This window comes from Peromyscus eremicus, chromosome 6 (assembly GCF_949786415.1).
Source record: "Peromyscus eremicus chromosome 6, PerEre_H2_v1, whole genome shotgun sequence".
Lineage (NCBI taxonomy): Eukaryota > Metazoa > Chordata > Mammalia > Rodentia > Cricetidae > Peromyscus > Peromyscus eremicus.
In genome coordinates this window covers 12222498-12231131 of record NC_081421.1, presented here as the reverse complement: position 1 = coordinate 12231131, position 8634 = coordinate 12222498, and the positions used below count along the sequence as shown (strand labels likewise).

The 8634-nt window shown below is 45.4% G+C and overlaps 1 long non-coding RNA gene across 1 annotated transcript; it reads left to right on the top strand.

Moving 5' to 3' along the window:
* The first annotated feature begins 7541 nt into the window (after positions 1-7541).
* On the top strand, positions 7542-8039 carry LOC131912359 (uncharacterized). The gene is made up of 2 exons (XR_009379606.1): positions 7542-7594; positions 7725-8039. It is a non-coding gene; the product is annotated as an uncharacterized LOC131912359 (long non-coding RNA).
* Positions 8040-8634: the final 595 nt, after the last annotated feature.

Here is an 8634-nt window from a genome sequence, read left to right as displayed (position 1 = left end):
AATGTGTGCCGTGGGAAAGGTGCTCTCCCCTGGTCTTTCTATCCTAGGGAATAGCTTTCTGAAAGGTGAAGTGTGCACTGCACGAGAGCTGGGGGACAATTCAGTGCCACGGCCATCAGGATGCCAAGAACGGCAGCAGCTGTCCCTTTAAAAACCTAAAGCAAATTCCAGTGCAATGAGCAACTTTGCTGATCATGATAAACAAGATGTAATATTAATAGCCATATGAGTATATGAGGGAAATACTATGTACATTCCTTTTCAGACAAAACAGAAATGCAAATTGATTATATAAGCAGATGAACATCACGTACGGGTTGGCCAGATGCCAGGCAGGTAAAGGTACTTGTCATTAAGCCTGAGTTCAATCCCTGAGAACAATATGACAGAAGGAGAAAACTGTGTCCTGCAAGTGGTCCTGTAACCTCCACCACACACGCTGCTAGGGCTACACACACACACACACACACACACACACACACACACACACACACACACACTAACTAACTAACTAACTAATGTTAAAAAGAATCCAAGTAGTGGTATGTGTAGACCTCCTGCCCCATGGCAGCCAAGAGCTTTCTAGGATCCGTGTGAAGAGCTACAGGTATCATTTGCCCATTGCTCTTATCAGTGGTGGTCACTGGCAGGATGAATGGACACACAGGAGTAACAAGTTACTCTGCTGAGCAGACACTTATAGAATCCATTTTCTAGGGTGTGTGGAATTCCCAGGACTTCCTGGTTGCTTTGCACTTCCTCGTGAGCTTCCATCTCTTTCCTCCTTGGCCCCATCCCTCCCCCAGACATTGTCCAAAGGGTTGCTGTCTGTCAACGTGTGCACACAAGCCAGCAACTTCCTGCTGGAAGGCAAAGCATTGCTGCCCATGGCTCAAAGTTAGGAGCAACATTCTTTTCTCATCTTCTTCTGCACCTATAAAGCGAGCTTTTACTGTAGACCCTAGTTAGCATAACCAACCACAGAAAATATAAAGACAAATGGAACGGTTATAAATACTAAGGAATTCAAAGTTACAGGAGGCAATCATAGTACTACGAGTGAGAACTCAAATACTTTCAAATGTTATTTTAAAATAAATAAACATATTGAATGTGTTAAAATAACTGTCAGCAATATGGAACTCAGTTTCATCAAAGCAAAACCGGTTGTCCTGTGATATACAGCGTAGGTTCACATTGCAGATGGGATTGCCTGGTATAACAGAAAGAGCTCAGCAAACCTAGAAAGGAATTTCCTGTCTGCCACTGATTGGTTAGTGTCTTTGGTCTCGCACCCTCCTGTGTGCTTCAGTACTTTCCCACAAGCAGACAATGCCACCTAACTGTGTGGGCCATCAGTAAGGGTGGAGCCCAGCACACAGGAGCTTGATGGGAAATTGCTTCTGTCACTTTCCCACTAAAGCCTTCTGTGACGGACACAGGAACCCTTTAACACTGGGGATAGTGAAGAAACAGCTGGGGTGTTGGTAATGGAGAGAGTCTGCCCAGTACTCATGAAGTCCTGGGTACAGCGGTACCATAGAAACCTCTCATGGTGCTGTACACCTATAATCTTAGCCTTGAGAGGTGGAGGTAGGAGGGTGAGAAATTCAAGGTCATCCTTAGCTATAAGTTTGGGGCCAGTCTGACCTAAATGAGAACTTGTTTGTTTGTTTTCTAAGTAAAGGAAATAATAAAATGACTGAAATCCAGAGGCTGCTTTTGAACCAACGTGCTCAAAAGTCTTTTCTTCATTTTTAGGTAGTGCAACGTTTAGTGAGAACATCCAGGTTCTGGTGCAGGAGCCTGACCAGAACTCAGTGTTTGGGCTCTACTTTTATCAGCTGCCCCAGGCTCAGTGGCCGAGGAGAACTCACCATAAGGAACTGATAGAGAAGCAGAGCAAACGCTTCTCGAACTATATGCCACTGGGGAGGTTCCAAACCTCACAGTCCGGTACACCTGCCCTGTCATGTGGAAGAAAGAGTTCAAGAAGTTTTGAGGCTAGCAGTGTGGCTAGAGAGCGAAAGTTTGATGATCTGAGTTCATTACCTGGAGCCCACATTGTGGAAAGAGAAGTGACTCCTACAAGTTACCTTCTGATCTGCACATGTACACCATGCTCACACACACACACACACACACACACACACACACACACACATGCTCACACACACACCACAAATAAAATGTATTAAAAAAGAAAGAAACTTGAAAAATGAGCACTTTACATGGGAGCAAAACACCAGAAAACGATGTGTGCCCCTCTGCTAAAAATAGCTTTACAGACTTTGCCCAGAATCAGCCCGGTGGTGTCTGCCACGCCCAGCTTTTCTCAAGTTCTGGAAACAGCAGATTTCTTAGTGGTTTCAGAAGTGTCAGTATCTCAGGTCTCCCATCTTCCCCTGGATTGCAACCCTTTTCTCGTCTAGTGCCTTATTTCCCAATTCCCCACCTACTTCCTACCGACAGTTTGCCTAGCATTTGCTTCTCCATCCTTCCTGTGTGGCCACGTGGCTGGTAGACGCTTGTCAGCGTGGACGGGCCAGGACGGCAGGCAAGCGGTCACGTGACCTGGTCCCTGCAGCTTTGAAGCTACCACGCCTGAGGTTTCCATGACGCACCCGCTGCCGTCACACTGCCTCCTTGGTAAATAGCCAAATCTTTTCCCAAAGTGATTTTACCGAAGGACGGTTTAAGTCCCCAAAGAACTGACAAATGACCTGTTATCTAGGAGGAGTAAAACAAGTATAGATAAGCCAGCCCCTCGCCCACACCCCACAGGCTGGCCTCCTCCACTGAATATTGCAGTGGAGACAAAAGGGCAGGATCTTTAGAGATCGCCCTGGCTTGATTAGCATGCCGATCTGGGAGGCAGGCTTCTAGGTTCTCACCCAACTTTTTGGCTGCTATTCAAAGGATTTAACAGTGCTCTTTGTCCATAGCGTAATGTACAAAGCCCATCTAAAAATAGAACATTTCCAGGGTCCGGGTCGGGTGAGTGGATTGAGTGGCAACGGCTGTATTGTACAAGGCAGATTACAGGCAAGTTACTCCGCGGTACTTTATATGCAGAGCTGTTCACACGCTTCGTCCGGTTTGGTTAAATAATGCAAACACATTTACCAGTGTACGTGGTTGTTTGTTTGTGCTCTGGAGAGCTTGCGTGCGTTTATGATGGAGAGATCTACAAGTTCTGTTCTGTGACAATCAAACAAAGCTGTCCCTGGTGAGGCCAGCAGTGGAGTTAAACAGTGTGGCCCACACTCCTGAGAACCGCTGATGTGACACTAGAGTGGTTGTTAAGGACAGGTTCCTGCTGCGCTGGCCGCGCTAAAAGATTTCTGCTGGAGGTGGGAATCAAAAAGAGGCTCTGACAACCGGTGGGCCCCGGGGTCTGGATGGAGCCTGTGTGAACCACATATGGGAAAGTTTGCCTGGCCAGGAGTTTCTCACCCTGAGACAGACTGCTTCCTCTTCCCTTCTCTCACTCCTTAGACTGGGTGGGTTCACCCCACCCTCACGCTGAGGTGACTGTCCTTGGGGACCTTGGAAGCAGGGATCACGGAGATTCACAAGAAGCCAACAGAGGGAGGTGCTCCGAGGGATGTGAAATCAGAGCGTTATTTTCTGAAACGAGGATGCTGGGGAAGGGTGTTTGGAAAGCCCAAGTGGCCCCTCCTACCATAACTGAAAGGTGTTTCTGTATCATGGGGAGAGAGGAATTTTTGCATGTCTTTATATTTACATAAATAACCTTTAATTCGGTTTGGAGAGTCACCCTCGGAAAAGACCTTAGTCATTCTGGCAGGTGGATTTCCTTCTAGGATACAGAAGCCCAGAGCAGGGACAGTTCTTGGAGGAGTTGGGCCAGGAAATACGATAGAGACGTTTTAAAAAAAAAAAACCAGCTTGTCATTTTGGCAAACTCTTCCCCTACCCAGATTTTATGGCTTTAAATCGATACGTGTTGGGTGAATTGGGTCTGACAGTCTCCCGGCTGTACACGTTAACATCCCTCTCTCCCTTGCTTATGTGGGGTGACTTTGAGAGAGTCATGCAAAGTTTTTGCCCAACCCTTAAACCCGAATGCACATCCTCATCTATACGACAGGGAGAGCAGCCAACAAGGCCTTTGGTGCTTGGTAAGAGAGTCACCGTAATCACAATGGGACCCTGTCTGCCTTCCAAGGCATAGTGTCTCTGTTTGATCTCTCTCAAAATAGATGTTTTAAGGGTTAGCATCTATTGTCATCTGGAGAGGACATAGGGGACACACCTCTGGGCACACCTGTGAGGGATTATCTAGGTTAGGTTAACTGAGGTGAGAAGACCCACCTTAACAAAGGGAGGTAACGCTCAACGGGCTGAGGTCCTGCCTTGAGTAAAAAGAAGAAGCTGTGACAAGCATTCATCCTGCTTCCTGACTCCCGACACAGTGACTAGTCAGCCTCCTCTTCAGCCACTGATCCTCCCCTCACGATGGAGTTTGTCCTGGCCAACTGCAAGCCAGAATAAGAAGTCTTTCCTCTCACATACTGAATCCTGTGCAAATGTCTGACTCCTTCTAAATATTTCATTTATTATTATGGTATGTAAATGCGGGTATGCGTGTGCCGTGCCACGGCACATGTGTGGAGGTCAGAGGACAATTTTCAGAAGTCAGTTATTTCTTTCTACCGTGGATTCTGGGGATTGAACTCAGGTCAACAGTCTTGCATAGAAGTACTCTATCTACTGAGCGATCTCTCCAGCCCTTTGCCTCTTTTGACTTACCACCACTGTCATGGTTATTGTTATCCTTTGACGTATCACCACTGTCATTGTTATTGTTATCCCGGCTGTCGAGGATTGAATAAGAAAGCATTCAGTCAGTCAGTCCTTTCTTTATCACCAGCTCTACCGTAATGAGGGTTGATTTCTATTTGGAACTGACTTGAAAGACAGTATAAACCATTACCTATGAATTACCATAAATTCATTATGGAATTTCCTCAGTCTGACTTTTATTTTTCATGAAAAAGGAATTACGACTTTCCTTCAATAAGGCAGATTTTGGTTTACTTCCCTAAAAAGCCAGGAGAACAATGGAAATTTCATCTCTTGTCTGAGATGGAACATTCAACCCAATGAGAGAACACAATCAAACCAGGTCTGAGCAGGGTGGGTTCAGAAGGAACCGTGTATAGTTATGCTGTGTGAATAGCCAAGTGGCTTCTTGAAGCAGTGGGCACAGCACAAGACATCCCCACCATGTTTACAAAGTTAGGGAGGTTCACGGAAAAGTGCTGCAGGAGGAGAGTCAGACCACACAGCAGAGTGCAAGGTGACTCTTTCCAAGATTTGCTTCCAGCACTGGGTTCTAAATCTACTCTGCAAAGGAGCATTGTCACTATGACTTACCTTTAGTGCTGTTACTATGACTTACATTAGTTGTTTTCACCTAGAGTTCACCAAATCCCTGCATCAGATCATTGTTCTGGCAAAACAGTTGAGGAAAAGCCTCTTGAGGAAGGAAGGGTTTGTGTTGGCTCCCAGTTGGAGAATGCAGTTTATCATTGCAGAGAAATCACCCGTTAGAGCACAAAGAAGCTCAACACATTGCAGAAAGATGAATGCTGGGCTGGCAAGATGACCCAGACGGTAAAGGTGCTTGCTGCCATCCCTAACAGCCTGAGTTCAGTCTCTAGGATCCACATAGTAGGAGGCAACTGACTCCTGCAAGTTGTCCTATGACCTCCATACATGGGCCTTCTGCAAAGAAGGAGCGTTGGCATACACATGCTGACACCTCCACATGTACACGAGTACATGAACACACATGCACACACACACACACACACACACACACACACACACACACCAAATAAAATTTGAGAAATGAATGCTGGTGCTCATCTTGCTTATTTCTTTCCTTTTTGTTCAGTGTGGGGTCCCAGTCCACTGGATGGTGCTCCTACAGTCAGGAAGGGTCTTCTCTCCTCAGCCGAGTCTCTCCAAAAACACTTTCAACGACACCAGAGGTTTGTCTGTAGGTGACTGAAAATCAGTCAAGTTGATCACGAAGAGTAACCATTCTGGTCTCTATAAGCAAAATCTCAACCAAATGTATAAATATTTTGGAGCAGATCTATATATATAAAACTTTCACATCAATACACTTAAAAATCCTATTGAGCCAGGGTGCAGTGGCGCACGCCTTTAATCCCAGTATTCATGAGGCAGAAGCAGGCAGAGCTGATTTTGAGGCCAGCCTGGTCTACAGAGTGAGTTCCAGGACAGCCAGGGATACACAGAGAAACCTTGTCTCAAAACAATGTATTAAAAAGGCAATAAATTTTGAAAATTGTCCTAACTCCATTTTTACTGTCCAAATAATAACTGTTTGCTTTTTCCTCATGTGGGAAATATAAACAAAATGAATCATCTTTTCAATCATAAGATTAAATAAGATAAAACTGCATTTTAAAAAACTGTAAAAAAGCCACTTGGCAGAAATTTAAATTCCCTCGGGGTCAGAACTTCTTAAAATAAGAATGTATGCTCAAGGTCACATCCTTTTCTCAAAAGTTGTATTCTGCTTTTTGGCTCAGCCATTTTGAGCCGGCCAACTGAGAAAAAGTATGAGGCCAAGCTGTGGCCACTCGGAGGGAGACACGGGAGCCCTTTGCACACAAATGGACGACCTTGGGGAGACAGGGAAGGGAGACAGCCACCCAAAAGCTAAAGAGCAGCCGCCTCAGACGCTAACGTTGTTGACGTATTTTCTTAAACAGTTTTTGACTCTGTGTGTGTGTGCGCGTGTTTATGTTGTGTATATAATCATGTGGCGGGGTTCACACATATGTGGAGGTCAGAGATTGAGATCACGTGTCTTCCTCAATGTTTCTCCACCTTCTTTTTTGAGAGCTTCATAGATGAGCACTATATCTACAACAGTCTAGTTCTTCCCCCTCCAACTCTTCCTGTGTGCTCTCCCTCCCAAATTCAGATCCCCTCTGTAATTGTTTTCAGTGCGTGCGTGTGTGTGTGTGTGTGTGTGTGTGTGTGTGTGTGTGTGTGTGTATTCACACCCTACTGAGTCCATTCACCATTGCTCATATGTCCATGTGTCCAGGGCTGACAGCTTGGGATTGGACCATCTATCTAGGAGCTCATCCTTGGGAGAGACTGGTCCTCCTCTCAGCAGCCATTGGCCACCTGTAGCTCTTCATCTAGGGCTGGGACTTTGAAATACAGGGTGTCTCACTGAACCTAGAGCTCACTCTTTAACTAAATTGGCCGGTAAATAAACTCTGGGATCTACCTGTCTCTGTTTCCCTTACGCTCTGGTTACAGACATGAACAAACCACACCTGGGTTTTTAATATGGGTGCTGAGGTTCCAAACCCAGGTCCTCAAAGTTGCCTGGCAGACACTTTACCAATGAGCTATCTCTTCAGACCCCAGGCTTTCTTTACATCTTCATCTTAGATGTCTAGCCTCCAGCATTATGAGACAATAAATTTCAGCTGCTGAAGTCACATGGCACTTGGCTGTGGCAGCCCTTGCCAATGAACACGGTGGCCTTGACCAAGATGTAGGGTTTGAGTAGGTAAAGCGAACGTGTGTGTGTGTGTGTGTGTGTGTGTGTGTGTGTGTGTGTGTGTGTTGAACTTTTCTCTCCTGTCAGTAAATACATAATTTACTTGCATGTCGTCTTCCTTTCCCGTGTTGCCGGTCAGATGGTCAGGTGGAAAGAACTGGGAAGTGGTGGAAAGAAGAGAAATGAAGAAGGAGTTGAGGACGGGAGAAGAGGAAGCAGAGAGGAGGACTGAGCCACGGAAGCAGCAGCAGAGACACAGCAAAGCAGCCCGCACGGGAGCAGGAGCTGTTTGAAACTGAGATGGCGTGAAGAATAAGAACTACAGAGTCTTTAACAAGATCACCCCAAATCTTCAATTTATCTGTTTCCAATAAGGAAGGCTTTATTGCTCACTTGTGGCCTCTTGATAAACTCAACCTTTATCTTCTGAAGATAAATCTGAGTATTATCATTATGGTTGTGACTTATTGGGTATTTATAACCCCCAGGCTCATCTTACTGCTACATTATGTTTGCACTGGGAAAATACTATTTTTTTCATAGTGGATCTAAGTAGTGTAAACGCATTTGTATTAACAGTAAAAATATGGCTGAACTAATTAGTCAAACAGGACTTGTCACTCAAAGGAGTCTCATTACACATTATTGTAATAAATATTTCCCAGTGACTCTGTGGTTCTGAATTGGTTGAGAAACACAGGAGGGACAGATGCCAATATAGGAAAATACATTATGCCTCAAATCTAAGCTGCTTATATTTTACTGTGTGTGTATGTGTGAGTGTGTGTGTGTGTGTGTGTGTGTGTGTGTGTGTCTGTGTGTGTGTCTCTGTGTGTGTCTGTGTGTGTTTGTTGGTTTGGGTTTTGGTTTTCTGTGTTGACAGGATCTCTTGTAGCCCAGGCTAGCACTGAACTTGCTATGTAGTTAAGGCTGACCTTAAACTTCTGATCCTCCTGCCTGTACCTCCGAAGTGCTGAAATTACAGGTGTGTGCCGTCTTAACCAGTTTATGCAGTGATAGGAATCGATTCCAAGGCTTTGTGCGTGTTA